A 15,402-nucleotide genomic window follows, 5' to 3' on the forward strand; every position below is an offset into this window, starting at 1 on the left:
TGCTCACTTAATCCTTTCAACAACCTTCTACATTTAACCTTTCATCAACCTTCTGCAAAAGGTACTATAATTACTGTTTTTTTCGTAAGGAGAAGATTGTTTCACAGAAATATTCAAAATAACATCTAAATGCAATGCCAACTTAATTTTTAAAAACTCTTTAAAAATGAATTGACCATCAAGAGTGAAAAGACAATCCTAGGATGGGAGAAAATTTTTGCTGAGCATATATTTGGCAAAAGCATGTATCTCAAATATATAAAGAACTCTTACAATTCAGTAACAAAAAAGACAACTTGGTTAAAAACAGACAAAGATCTGGATAGACATTTCTTCAAAGAAAATATACATATGGACAAGAAGCACTTGAAAAGCCATTGTGGAAACACAAATCAAAACTACAGTGAGATACCACTTCACACCCACTAGGATGGCTCTAATCAAAAAGACAGATAATAATGGCAGGAATGTAAAATGGTGCAGCTGCTTTGAAAACCAGTCTGGTGGCTCCTCAAATGATTACACATAGGGATGTCATATGATCCAGCAATTCCACTGCTAGGTATGTACCCAAGAAAGAAAACATACCTAGAGGCATTATTCACAATAGCCAAAAAGCAGAAACAGTGCGCATGTCCTTCAGCTGATGTGGATAAATAAAATGTACCATATCCGTAATGTTATGGGTTGAACTGTGTCCCTGAAAAATCCCGGGGGTACGTGTGAATGTGACCTTATTGAAAATGAGGCCTTTGCACACATAGTCAAGTTAAAATGAAGTCATACTGGAGTAGGGTGGGCCTTTAATCCAATAGGAATGGTGCCCTTGAGTGAAGGGGAGGAGAGACACAGAAACAGGCTCCCACAGGGAGAACTAGCATGTAAAGACAGACCCTCAGGGAAGAAGGCCCTGTGAAGACAGGCGGAGGCTGGAGTCTGCAGCTGCAAGCCAAGGAATGCCAAGGATTGCCAGCAACCACCAGAAGCGAAGAAGAGGCAAAAAAGGATGCTCCCCCATAGTCTTCAGAGACAGCCTAGCCCTGCTGACACCTTGCTTTTGGACTGTCTAGCCTCCAGAACTGTGAGAGAATACATTTGTGTTAGCTTAAGTCACCCAGTTTGTGTTACTTTGTTACTGTAGCCCTAGGAACCGAACACACCATAGGACGGAATTCTATTCAGAGGTTAAAAAAAAAAAAAAAAAATGGATGAGTACTGATGCGTTCCACAACATGGATGAGGCTTGAAAACATTAATGCTGAGTGATAGAAGCCTGTCACAAGGTATCACAAATTGTATGATTCCATTTATACAAAATAGTCAGATCTATAAAGGCAGAAAGATTAGTGGTTGCCTAGGGCTCAGGTACTGGGGAATGGTATGGGGAACGACTGCTAACTGGCACAGGTTTCTTTTCAGGGTGATGAAAATGTTCTAAAATTACATTGTGGTGATGGCTGCACAACTTGTGAATGCGCTAAAAACCACTGAAGTGGTTTTTATAAACAGTGAGTTATATAAATTACATCTCAATAAAGCCACTTAAAAAAAAAAAACTAGTTGACAAGCTAATTCTAAAAGTTGGGAGAAGAAATTCTAAGATTAGCCCCACAAATGTTTTTTTAAATGAGTATGTGAGCTGAAAAAGTATATGAGTTTCAATAAAATGGCAGCAATAATCACAAGGGAGTATTTATCCTACTAGATATCAAAGTATATGTATTGGACATAGGATACTGTGGTATTGGTCCCGCAAAACGGAAAATCAGGTCACAGAACAAAAGGGGGTCCAGAAACAGATTGTGTGTGTGAGAAAGTAGTAAATGACAAATGTGGCATTTCAGATTAATGGGTCAAGGATGGATTTCATATTCAGAGTGATACTGTTGGGAAAACAAGAATTATGCACACACCGTTCACTCACACACTCACACACTGGATGTGTGTGAGGAATTAAGGAAAAACTCAAACATACAAGAGTTTATAGGAGAGAATATAGTCATAAGAGAAAACCCTGCTGTACCTTAGGGTAAAACAGGGTCCTTCAGCCTCAGCACTATTGGCATCTTAGTCCAGAGGACTTTCCTATGCAGTATAAGATGTTTAGCAGTTATCTCTAGTTTCTGCTCAGTAGATGACCCCACTTTAGACAAACAAAAAATGTCTCCTCACGTTACCAAATGGTCCCTGGAAGGCAAAATCTCTCCCCTTGGAGAACCACTAAGGTAGGGAATGACAGCCACAAAATACAAAATATGCACAGGGAAAGACTGATACATTCAAATGTAAAATTTAAACCTATGGTTTGACAAAGAGGCCATGTAGTTAAAAGACAAGCATCAACTTTAAAAAGCACTACGTTGGGAATACATACTTAAAACAGATATAATGACAGAAGATTGATATCCAGAATACATAAAACACTACTATCTATTAAAAAAAATAAAAACAAGACATTTCTCAAAAGAGGAAACACAAATAGCTCACAATCATGAAAAGACACCCAGTCTCACTGGTAACCAGGGAAATACAAATTAGAATCACTTTCCACCCATTGGCAAAAATGAAAAGGACAGATAGCATCACATGTTTAAAAGAGCTAGGGAAACAGAGATTATTATACACTGGTGGTGGGCAGTTTAGCCTTAGATGTCCACACCCTCCCACCCAGCAATTCAATCTGTAGGTTTGAAATGTTCACATGGGCACACAGACACATGTGGAAGGAGGTCCTCTGCCATGTGTCTAACTGTAAACAATCTCTGGAACCTCATATATTGTGAAATCTTAATATACCATGGAATTTACAGAGAAAGTAGAAAGAAGAAGGTAGGTCTCTCTACCTATGGACCAAGAAAAAGTTCCAAGGTCCATTTTTAAATATAAAAGTCAAGTCGCTGAAGAGGTACAATATGGTGTATTTGTAAATTATGTATTAGTAAAAATTTAACATGAACTCTTACATCCATGTAACTTCTATAAACAAACACCTTGGCACTAAATGTAAAGAAAGAGAAAGTGAAATAACACATCCCAAACTGGTAACAGTTCTTACTTTAGAGCTAAGAGGTTAAAGAAGATGGAGATGGAAAGAGATCAAATATCCATTTTGTTTAAGTTTCTTACATGAATTTTTTTAAGAGACTGTATGCATGGACTACACCTAAACTAAATATAAAAGAATATATACGTTTTTAAAACGAACTCAACTTGACAGAAACGAATCATTACTTCCCCCAATAAACTGCTGGTCTTCTGCACTTCCGAATTCTGATAATTAACAAAATCTTCTCCTGAGGTTCCTTCTATCCACGTAATACAATTTTTAAAATACCGTAAAATTAATGTAATGTTTTCAAGGCGTGGGTACTTAAGACAGTCTGTTTGCGTCCAATCGGTATATCAAAAGCTTAGAAAGGGCTGGGGTTGCTTATATTTTAATGAGCCAGGACCAATTTTGTACTGATCACTAGGGTTCTAGTTTCGATCCCAGGGATGCGAAAAGAGAAAGAGGTGGCTCCCAGCAAGGCCCAGAGCAGCGGGTGTGGTCTGGGAGGAAAGGGGTGGTAACAGCGGGGGCGGGGGCAGGTCCCCACGAACCGCGGGGAAGAAACCGTCACTGCGGCCGCGTGGAACACGCCGCGGCGCCCAAAGAGTTGCCAGGTGCTGTGGGCGGTGCCTCCTTTTGAGCCGACTGGGTCAAGAAACCATGAAGGTTTGGTACGTGCTCCTCAAGAGAGACGAAGGGGGTTCGAGGGGGCGCGTGGGGGGGCCGCGGCCCGGGACGAGAGTCCCCGTCGCACACCTGGGTGCCGAACCGCCGCGGGGCAGGGGAGCGAGGAGGCCGCGGCGGGGCGGGAAGAAGGGCTGGGCCAAGTCGCTCGCGGACGGCGGGGTCCGCGCAATAAGTCGCCCCCGCAGACAGTGACATCGCCAGCTCCACAACCCTTCCCCTCAATCCGCGCTGGAGACCCCCTCCTTCCCTCGCAGAAGGCGGGTGAAAGGCCTCGCGGGTCCCTGATTCTCACTCACCTGCGACCGGGACCCCAATCCGAACACCTGCGGCACCTCACGCTGAAGAGCTGGAACCCTCCACCGCCACCTGCGCGCACCCACCCGGATCCACTAGGGCCGAAACCACTTCCGGTCCTGCGACGGGCTAGGAGGATGTAATCCCAGTCGGTGTATATAAATGGGCGACGCCATATTGTACGGAAGCTGCTAGGACAGCTGTGTCCTCCCCAGTTTCTCCAGTGCTGAACAAAGGATCTGTTAAAATTGGAAAGGCCTAACGTCTCTTCAGAAAAGGGGTTTTTGTGTTTTTGTTTCTGGGGTGGTATTTTTGTGTGTTTTGATTTTGGTTTTAAAAGAAGAAACCTCTGGAACCCTCACAAATGCAGTATGGAACATCTAGTTGTTATTCTTATTAGCTCCAGTAATGTTATTCTACTGCTCTAATTTTAACTGTTAAATCATGAAGGTAAATAGGGGAGACACTTGTTTAATTAATGTATTCTTGAGTAGCAGTGCATTTTATACCATTGCCATTATAACAGTTAGTGCCATCTTGCATAACAATAACCACAATACTTTATGCTTATATTTAAAATCATTCATTAAACCAATCTTTTATCAGTAACTATTTTATGTGAAGAGGCTAGTGTGTGCTCTGTGTTACTTTGTCATAGAATGTGTAACAAGGAGAAATGCTATGTGCATAAACAATGTAAGGTGTAATAATAGATGCCATTTGTTGACTGTGTGCATACACTGTGCTAGGAACTTTGCAAATTGTTTTATGTATTTTACCTCATTTAATCCTCACAACAACCTCCTGGAACAGTACTATTATCAGTAACATTTTACATAAAATGGAGAAAGGTAGCAGCAAGTAAGCATTGGAGCTGGGAATCAAACCTCAGTATATCTTCTTACAAAGTGTGTTGCCCTCATTCGCTACATTATATTGCCTCCTGTAAAGGAAAAGAGGTTCTAAGTTCCTTTTTTTTTTTTTTTAATGTTTATTTATTTTTGAGAGACAGAGACAGAGCACGAGCAGGGGAGGGGCAGAGAGAGAGAAGGAGGCACAGAATCTGAAGCAGGCTCCAGGCTCTGAGCTGTCAGCATAGAGCCGGATGCGGGGCTTGAACCCACGTCTAAGTTCCTTTAGGTAAGTACTCACAAGGGAAAAATTTATGGGAGATGTAGAGGATTAACCCCTTGCAGTTTAATCTGCTCCAAACTGAAATATTTGCATTTTTTAATGCAAAAAAAAGTAAAAAAGAAATGCAAATTAAAACCACAATGAGATACCAAACTCAACAAAAAGACTAAAATGAAAAAGAAAACACCAAATATTGACAAAGTTGTGGAGCAACCAGAACTCTCACATGCTTCTGAGGGTACATAAATTGGTACGATCACTTTGTTAAACTGTTTGGCAGTATCACCTAAAGCTGAATATATGCATAGCCTTTGTCCCAACAGTTTCACTTCTAGGTATATGCCCAACAGAAATGTGTCAATATGTTCATTGAATGGACATATACCAAAAAACCCATACCCATATTGGCAACAGCTCTAAACTGGAAACTACCCAAATATCCATGCTGTTAGAAGTCAACGTAATGACTCTGGAAGAAAGCATGAGGAGGCTCATGAAGTGCTGATAATAATTCTGTTTGTTAATCTGAGTACTGGTTTACATGTGTGTTCAGTTGCATATTTGTGGACACTTTCCTGGATGCATATATACTTCAATAAAAAGGTTGGTTTTTTTTTTTAAAGGCAAGTAAATGAGTAAAAAGCTTATAAACCCTAAGAAGAAAAAGAATAGGAATGGAGATAATAGCAAACAAATCTCAGTGTAATTTTATAAGACAAAAATTTGATTGGAAAGGCAGAATATTGACATTTGAGGGATCCCATTGAGGAGGAGCAGAATACATGAGACCGACATATGCCATTCTGACGTGTGGATTATTTTAAGCTAAAGGCAATTAAGACCCAACAGATTTAAGGAAAGATTTAAGGTCCTTTAACTACCTAACGGAATTTAGAATGGGGGTCTGGCTCAGAAAGAGATCTATTACCAGATATAACTTTTAATGTATGGCCGGCCCATTATCTAATTGCCAAATATCTGCTCTTCTTATTGTCCTGGGAATTTTCCTCCTCCCCTTTGAATCCCCTGGCCCCTATCCTATTCTTTAGTTTAAAATGGCATTTAAGCCTCAATTGCCTGGCTTATCCTTGGGTCTCTTATAGGACTCTCAGTTTGTTTTCTTCTGTTAATCTGTTTTATGTCAATTTAATTAATAGACCAGCTAGAATAATTTAGAATGGAAGAGGAAGAATTTTTCTTCCCCTACACTATAATAAACTGTCTGGGTCGATAAGGAATCGTCCTACATTGAAGTTCTGACCCACCAAGTCCCATCTGTGCATAAAGGATTTCCAGTCAGCATTTTAGTAAGTGCCTCATTCTTTGTCTTAGTCTGTTTGGGCTGTTGTAACAAAATGCCATTGACTAGGTGGCTTCTAAACAATAGAAATTTAGGGGTGTCTGGGTGTCTCAGTCAGCTGAGCGCCTAACTTTGGCTCACATCATTATCTCACAGTTCGTGGGTTCGAGCCCCACGTTGAGCTCTGTGTTGACAGCTCAGAGCCTGGAGCCTGCTTTGGATTCTGTGTCTCCCTCTGTCTCTGCTGCTCCCCTCCTTGCACTATGTCTCTCAAAAATAAGTAAATGTTTTTAAAAAAACACAGAAATTTATTTCTCATAGTTTTGGAGGCTGGGAAGTCCATGATCAAGGTGCTGACAGAGTTTTTTTGTCTGGTGAGTGCCTGCTACCTAGTTTAGAGACTGCTGTCTTTTCACTGTGCCCTCACTTGGCCAAGAGATAAGGAGCTCTCATGGGCCTCTTTTATAAGGCACTAATCTCATTCATGAGGTTCCACTCTCACAACCTAATCACCTCCCAAAGTCCCTGCCTCCTGATACCATTATACTGGAGGTTACTTTTCAACATATGAATTTTGAGAAGACACAGAACGTTCAGTCAATAACACCTACATAGGTAAAGATATCCAAGCATCACCAGTCGTTGCAGGAACATCTCCAACACCATTAATTAATAGTTTCTAAGGAACACGTATAGGACTCTTGCATCCAGCATTTTGAGAACACAACTACTTTTAAAACTTATAAGGAAGGCGATGGGCTAAATGGGTGATGCCATTAAGGAGGGCACTTATTGGGATGAATACTGGGTGTCATACATAAGTGCTGAATCCCTGGGTTCTATTCCTGAAACCAATACTACATTGTTAACTAATTTGAATTTAAGTAAATTAATTTTTTTAAAAAGGATAATGAAGCAGCAACAAAAGGCATATAAACAAAAACAAAACAAACAGACAAAAAACTCACCCAAGGAAAATTTAAGAAATTTAACTTTTATTTAGGCCATTGAGCAACTTACTACAAATTGCAAAAAATTGCTATCATACAGATCTCATTCTCTGATGATAGTACAATTAAGTTAGAAGTCGATAATAAAATTATTGTTAAAACTCTATATAGTTGAAGGTTTAAAAAACATCTTAATAACTGAAAGATCAAAGAAGAAATCCTAATGGAAAGTTATAATATTAGATTTGAGAGGTAATAAAAGTACTAGATATGAAAATTTATAGGATATAGGTAAATTAATAACCTTATAACTTTTAACACTAGAAAATAAGAAAGTAAAACTTAAATATATAAGTGATCATCCTAATACAGTAGATGAAACAAAAAAATAAATCCAAAATGGAAGAAGATAAAGATCAGAGAATAAATTAATAAAATAGAAAAAGATGTAATACAGATGACCAAAAAAACTAAAGTTAGATCTTTGAAAAGACTAATAAGGAAAACAAGTTTCTGCGAGACTGATCTAGATCAAAGAGAAGTAGCAACAAATAAATAATATTAGGACTAAAAAGGGGGATATAACAAAATAGGCAGAGATTTAAGAAACTACAAAATATGATGAACAACTTTATGCCAAAAAAATGATTAGACAAGAGAATGAAGAGATAAGCCACAGATTGAGAGGAAATATCTGCAAACACTTATCTAATAAAGAACTATTACCCAGAATATAAAAGGAAATTTTGAAACTGAACAACCCAATTAGCAAGTGAGCCAAGATGAGGCTCCTGGGTGACTCAGTCGGTTAAGCATTCCACTTTGGCTCAGATCATGGTCTTACAGTGTGTGAGTTTGAACCCTGTATCAGGTGAGCTCGAGCCCCGCTTCAGGTTTCTCTCTCCCTCTCTCTCTGCCCCTCGCTCACTCGCACTCTCTCTCTCAAAAATAAGTTAAAAAATTTTTTTAAGTGAGCAAAGATTTGAATAGATACCTCAGTGAGGTGAGAAGTGAGAATAGACACCTCAGTAAGGTGAGAAGATATAGGTTGTCCAAATAAGCATATAAAAATGTGTTCAACATTATATGTTACTAGGAAATTGTAAATTAAAACAACAATTTTGCACCTGGGTGGCTCAGTCAGTTGAGCGTCAGACTCTTGATTTTTGCTCAGGCCATCATCCCAGGGTCATGGGATCGAGCTTCAAATCAGGCTCTGCATTGAGCATGGAGCCTGCTTCTCTCTCCCTCTACCCCCTTCCCCCCTCCCACAACAACAACAATTAGATAACATCATATCATTGAATGGCTAAATCGTTTTAGAATGGCTAAAATTCAAACACTGACAACACCAAATAGTGATGAGGATATATAGCAAGAGGAACTTTCATTCATTACTGGTAGGAAGGCAAAATGGTGCAGCCCCTTCTGAAGATATTTTGTAGGTTTTTACAAAGCTAAATACAGTATTATCATATGAGTAAAAACTTAAATCCACACAGAAACCTGCACACAAATGTTTATAGCAGCTTTACTCTTACATTGAAAGCAGCCAAGATGTTCTTCTTAGGTGAATGTATAACCAAACTGTGGCACATCCATACAATGGGATGTTATTCAGCAACAAAAAGAAATGAGCTATCAAGCCACAAAAAGACATAGAGGAATCTTAAATGCATATTGCTAAGTGAATGATGCCAGTCTGAGAAGGGTACATACTGTATGTTTCCAACTACATGGCATGAAAAAAGCAAAACTGTGGCTACAGTGGTTGCTAGGGGTTCCTGGGGAGGAAAGGAAGGGTGCAGAGGTGGAGCACAGAGGATTTTTTAGGGCAGTTTAACTATTCTGTGTGATACTGTAATGGGGGATACATGACATTATGCATGTACCGAAACCCATATAGAATTGTGCAACACAAAGGGAAAACACTAAAATACACTATTTTCTTTAGCTGGTAATAATTTATCAATATTGGTCAGTCCATTGTAACAAATGTACCACACCAGTGCAAGATTTAATAGAAGCGGGAACTGTATGTGTATGTGTGTATTGGGGTAGGGGGAATAGAGTATGGGAACACTCTACTTTCTGTTCAAGTTTTCTGTAAACCCCAAACTGCTCTAGAAATAAAGTCAATTCATTTTAGAGTACTGTGCCATGAATTGCTTGATTTGTCTAAAAATTCTTTGTTCATTTATTCATTGATTTTGAGGACAACTTAATTCCACAGCCTGGGGTGTCATATACAGAAAATTCAAGAGAAATTATGGCAGGAAGTGTCAGTGGCCTACCCAATATCTCCATTCTCCCCTCTGCCTGATAGCAAAAGTCAGGGGGCATTTAAAAACTGTATTTAAGCTTTCTCCCCGTGAATGCTGCCCAGGAAGCATCATTGAAGTCTCCCCTCCCACCACCATTACGTCTAAGTCAGAGCCTCCCAAAAAGCCTGAACAGCTGCCTAAGTTTTCCATCAGAGGTTTGAGCTTGGAAACAGCTGATGAGAGTCTGAGGAGCCATTTTGAACAATGGGGAACACTTACAGACCACGTGGTAATGAGAGATCCAAACACCAAGCACCCCAGAGGGTGTTTGGGTGTTTGGGTTTGTCATTTGCACCACTGTGGAAGAGGTGGATGCAGCCACGAATATAAGGCTACCTAAGGTGGATGGAAGAGCTGTGGCACCAAAGAGGGCTGTCACCAGAGAAGATTCTCAAAGACCCGGTGCCCACTTAACTGTGAAAAAGATTTTTGTCGGTGGCATTGAAGAAGCCGCCGAAGAACATCATCTAAGAGATTATTTTGAACAGTATAGGAAAATTGAAGTGACTGAAATCATGACTGACCGAGGCAGTGGAAAAAGAGGCTTTGCTTTTATAACATTTGATGACCATGACTCTATAGACAAGATTGTCATTCAAAAATTCCATACTGTGAATGGCCACAACTGTGAAGTAAGGAGAACTCTGTCTAAGCAGGAGATGGCTAGTGCTTCCTCCAGCCAAAGAGGTTGAAGTGGTTCTGACACTTTGGTGGTGGTCGTGGAGATGGTTTTGGTGGGAACAATGACTTTGGTCATGGAGGAAACTTCAGTGGGCGAGGTGGCTTCGGTGGCAGTCAAGGTGGTTGTAGATATGGTGGCAGTGGAGATGGTTATAATGGATTTGGTAATGATGGAAGCAACTTTGGAAGTGGTGGAAGCTATAATGATTTTGGCAATTACAACAAGCAATCTTCAAATTCTGGACCTATGAAAGGAGGAAATTTTAGAGGCAGAAGCTCTGGCCACTATGGTGATGGAAGCCAATACTTTGCCAAACCACGAAACCAAGATGGCTATGGTGGTTCCAACAGCAGTGGCTATGGCAGTGGAAGAAGGTTTAATTACACCAGGAAACAAAGCTTAGCAGGAGAGGAGAGCCAGAGATGTGACAGGGATGCCACAGGTTACAAAGATTTGTGAGCTCAGCCAAGCACAGTGGTGGCAGGGTCTAGCTGCTACAAAGAAGGCATGTTTTAAACAATACTCATGTGTATGGGCAAAAAGCTTGAGACTGCATTTGTGACTAATTGTATAACAGGTTATTTTAGTTTCTGTTCTGGTGGAAAGTGTAAAGCATTCCAACAAAGTGTTTTAATGTAGATTGTTTTCTTGTGCCCATGTTGATGATTGCTAAATGTAATAGTCTGATCATGATGTTAAATAAATGTGTCTTTTTTTATTTTATTTTTTATTAAAAAATTTTTTTTGTTTATTTATTTTTGAGACAGAGAGAGACAGAGCAGGAGCAGGGTTGGGGCAGAGAGAGAGGGAGACACAGAATCAGAAGCAGCCTCCACGCTCTGAGCTGTCAGCACAGAGCCAGACACGGGGCTTGAACCCATGAACTGTGAGATTGTGACCTGAGCCAAAGTTGGATGCTTAACTGACTGAACCACCCAGGCACCCCATATGTGTCTTTAAAAAAAAAAACATTTAAAATTGCAGTTAAAAATACATTTAAATTGCATTCAAAAATATTTTTTCTGTCTTCATTGGTAATAGATATGACCACGTGATTAAGTTCTGGCCAATAAGGTATAAACAAAAGTTTTTGCACTAGACTCTCAGTTTTTGTTTTTGTTTTTTTTTTTAGTATTTATTTATTTATATTTGAGAGAGTACGTAAGCAGAGGAGGTGGAGAGAAAGGGGGACAGAGGCTCTGTAGCAGGTTCGGCTCTAATAGCAGAGAGTCCTATGTGGCGCTCAAACCCACGGACCATGAGATCGTGACCTGAGCTGAGGTCAGACACTCAACCGACTGAGCCATCCCCGTGCCCCCCCCACAAAAAACTAATTTTTTAAGTGGCTACAGTGAAGTCTTTGTTATCAGCAATGAAACCCAATCCTAACTTATACATGAAATGAAAGGTATTACTACTGAATGCATACCACACAAGTTGACTAAAAACTGAGTCTGGCTGGCTCAGTTAGTAGAACATGCAGGTCTTAATCTTGGGGTTGTGTGTTTCAGCCCCACACTGGATGTAGAGATTACTTAAAAATAATATCTTAAAAACAAACAAAACAAAACAAAAAAACCCTATTGAATACAGGGCCCAGACTTCAAGATATACAATAAAGGTGAAAACACTTTATTGGATTTGTTTAGTGTGTTGAAGATAAAGGTCAAAGCTTAGAGGAACACTAAATAGGCTCTTTCTGAAAATCTTATTCCCTTCCATCAAAATTCTATCTATCCCTTCTGTCCACTGATCCCTTCGATAAACTTTTATAATATTATGAGGTACTATACAGATTATAAAAATATGTAGCTTGGCACTCAAGAAACTTACAAGCTAGGTGGAAAGACAAAAAGACTATTTGTTAGCAAATGAGAAAAGGTATCTTTTTTTTGTGGTTTAGAGATATATGGAATTTTTCTCTCTCCTACAGAGCTGGATTGAGACTACCTCTTGGAAAAGAAGAAATTCATGAAGGCCCCTTAAAATGAGGGTAAGACTGGGGCACCTGGGTGTATCAGTCAGTTAAGCATCCAACTCCTTTTTTTTAATTTATTTTTTTAATGTTTACTTATTTTTGAGATAGAGCACTAGTGGGAGAGGGGCAGAGAAAGAGGGAGACACAGAATCTGAAGCAGGCGCCAGCCTTGGAGCCTGAAGCAGGGCTTGAAGTCACAGGCTATGAGATCATGACTTAAGCTGAAGTCGGATGCTTAACTGACTGAGCCACCAAGGCACCCCTAAGTGTCCAACTTTTGATTTTGGCTCAGGTTATGATCTCACAATTTGTGAGACAGAGCCCTGAGCTGTCACCACAGAGCCTGGTTGGGATTCTCTCTCTCTCTCCCTCTCTGCATACCCCTCCTTGTGCTCGGGCTCTCTCTCTCTCAAAATAAATAAACATAGCTTTTTTTTTTTTTAATGTTTTATTTATTTCTAGGAGAGAGAGAGACAGCGTGAGCAGGGGAGGGTCAGAGAGAGAGGGAGTGACAGACTCTGAAACAGGCTCCAGGCTCTGAGCTGGGAGTCAGCACAGAGCCCGACGCGGGGCTTGAACCCACGAACCGCGAGATCATGACCCAAGCGAAAGTCGGACGCTTAACCAACTAAGCCACCCAGGCGCCCCTAAATAAACATAGCTTTAAATGAAATAAAATCAAATTAGGGTGATAGTCTCAGTGCCATGGGACAAGTTCACCTAACAAGAGGGGCTGAAAGGGTGGTGACTCAGCATTCCTTTTGTTCCCTAGAGAGTGGTGCTCATGGGGGTTGAGCTGAATTGCTTTGTAGGGTAAAAGACTGAGAAATTAGAAAATTCAGGAGAGCAATCAGAGATAAAGGGAGGAGTCAGCAAGGCTCCCAGCTTCCTGGGGGAAAGAGAAAGACATCTCAGAGGAGAGACTTTGAGGGAGAAAGAAATGTTTAAAGCATTTGGGGGGTTGAGCTTAACTTCTTTGGTGTGGGATGTGTACACATCATGTAACCTCGTCTTCTATCTCTCATAGGTAAAGTTCAGGAAAGTCACTTGTATATCATTCTCTAATGTTTTACTTCCAGGAGATTCTTTGGAGGACCTTGAATAGGTGTTGAATTTTGTATCAATGTTTGCAAGAAGAAAAGCAAATGTTATTTGTGGGCCTTCTGAAGCTGGAGCGTAAAAGGTGGACCACTGACATCTAAGTCCCGGGGAGGGAAAAAAAACACAAGAAGAGAACGCCAGTTCAAGATGATGGAGTGAGCCACAGGTAACTCTTCTTCCTACCAAAATTTCTCTTTAAAAATGAGAAAAAACTCCCACAAAACTTTAAGGTATAAAAGATACAGAAAAAGAAGACCACAAAACGAGAGCAAACCTAGTAGGGAGTCAACCACCACCACGCGTGTTTGGCAAAGACTCAAAGGCAGGCAGGCAAATGGGAAAATTTTATAGTGAAAACAGGGGCAGCTTCAGATGTGATTGGAGGTCATTATCATGGGGAAGCTGGAGATGGGCTGACTAGAAGCCAGGCTTCTTATGTGATTGCTTTGGCTTTCTCTGGTTGGTCCTGTGTTGGAAGTAGGGGCAAAATATAAAGAAGGGACCCATCAATGAGCTCTAACCATTCTGTGCTGTTTGCCTTGGAGGCTGTGATTTGGCTTCCCAGGCTGGTGGTTGCTGTACAAGTCATAGGTCAGAGTTCTATTGTCATATAGGGCCTGGCTGTTGTCTGTTTGTATAGTCAGTCTTTTAGAGAACAGGAGATAAAATCACTAACATTTGGGAAGCTGGAAAGCAGGAGGATAGTGGGAAGTGACTTAGCCGACTCCTCCCCTATCAGAGGACAAGCCAAGAGCAGCCTGGTTTGCCCTAGAGAACCACCAAAGACTCAAGAATTGGCAGCACCACATACCTCAAGAAGCAGGGGCAAAGTTGGGATGAAAAACAGAATAATTGGTTAAAAGTCTATTTGAGAAGCAGTTAGATCACCTGATTTCCTCCCTACCTGCCAAGTGACTGCTCTTTCAGCCCCTGCAGAAGGTTTAGGATTGATTCCCTGGAGACAATAAAGTAGAAGATACCTTGTCTAGTTAAGAATAGGGATGCCATACTAGGGCGCCTGGGTGCTGCAGTCTGTTGAGCATCCAACTCCTGATATCGGCTCAGGTCGTGATCTCACAGTTCATGAAATCAAGCCCCACATCCAGCTCTGCACTGATAGTGTGGAACCTGCTTGGTGATTCTCTGTCTCCCTCTCTCTCTGCCCCTACCCTGTTTGCTCTCTCCCTCAAAATAAATAGATAACCTTAGAAAATAAAAAAAATAAAAAAATAGGGGTGTCATACTAAAATCATGAGGATTCAGTGAAAATTATTGACTTTCATACTTTCAAGATTGCTGCCTCACTTTCCCACATCAGCAATGTTAGAAGACAAGTGTTTAAGAAAAAATTTCAGATAATTTTGTTATAAGCATACATTAAACTTTCTTTACTCTCTTGCAACAAGGAAGAAGGCCAAGAGTAGGATACTTCTAAATGGACCAAACGATTATTGGGAAATGGAAACCGGCATTGTTCTAAGCATACCCTTCCCACATATCAGCTTCTACGGGGTTTCTGCCTTCTATAGTCCTTGAACTGTTTTACACTGAAGAGATATAGGTAAATTTGTAGAAAACTGATAATGCAAATAGTTATTGTCTTTAGATGTGCAAATAAATGCTGTCAGGTGAAGCTTCTATTGACAACCTCACTCCCCAACGCCCCCCAGTAAGCCAGCTTTGTGTGTGAGAAAACATATTTCAGCATTTTTGATGGGCTTAGATATTTGCCTGGTCTTTGGGTTTTCCTTTGAACCAATTGTAACATCTTTTCCAGCTCCCTCATTAACTAATGAGTTAAATTAAATCTTCGACATGTATTTATTTCATATCTGCATCTGATTCATAATTTCCTTTTCTTTTTTTAAAATTATTATCCTTTAAGAAGTCCAATTTGGTGGGA

At 40.4% G+C, this 15,402-nt stretch overlaps 1 protein-coding gene and 1 long non-coding RNA gene across 4 annotated transcripts in view; one reads left to right on the forward strand and one right to left on the reverse strand.

Moving 5' to 3' along the window:
- Window positions 1–4,111, reverse strand: part of EXD2 (exonuclease 3'-5' domain containing 2) — a 51,059-nt gene extending 46,948 nt beyond the window's left edge. For 2 of the 3 annotated variants that reach the window (XM_039240718.1, XM_039240720.1), the window contains exon 1: window positions 4,033–4,111. The gene's annotated coding sequence lies outside the window, so the exon portion shown is untranslated. The remainder of the gene's footprint in view (window positions 1–4,032) is intronic. The other variant, XM_039240719.1, reaches the window with a different exon arrangement.
- Window positions 3,616–15,050, forward strand: LOC120237429. The gene is made up of 3 exons (XR_005529947.1): window positions 3,616–3,720; window positions 13,478–13,665; window positions 14,910–15,050. It is a non-coding gene; the product is annotated as an uncharacterized LOC120237429 (long non-coding RNA).
- The last annotated feature ends 352 nt before the right edge of the window (window positions 15,051–15,402 follow it).

This window comes from Hyaena hyaena, unplaced genomic scaffold (assembly GCF_003009895.1).
Source record: "Hyaena hyaena isolate Hyena2069 unplaced genomic scaffold, ASM300989v1 scaffold_179, whole genome shotgun sequence".
NCBI classification, from domain to species: domain Eukaryota; kingdom Metazoa; phylum Chordata; class Mammalia; order Carnivora; family Hyaenidae; genus Hyaena; species Hyaena hyaena.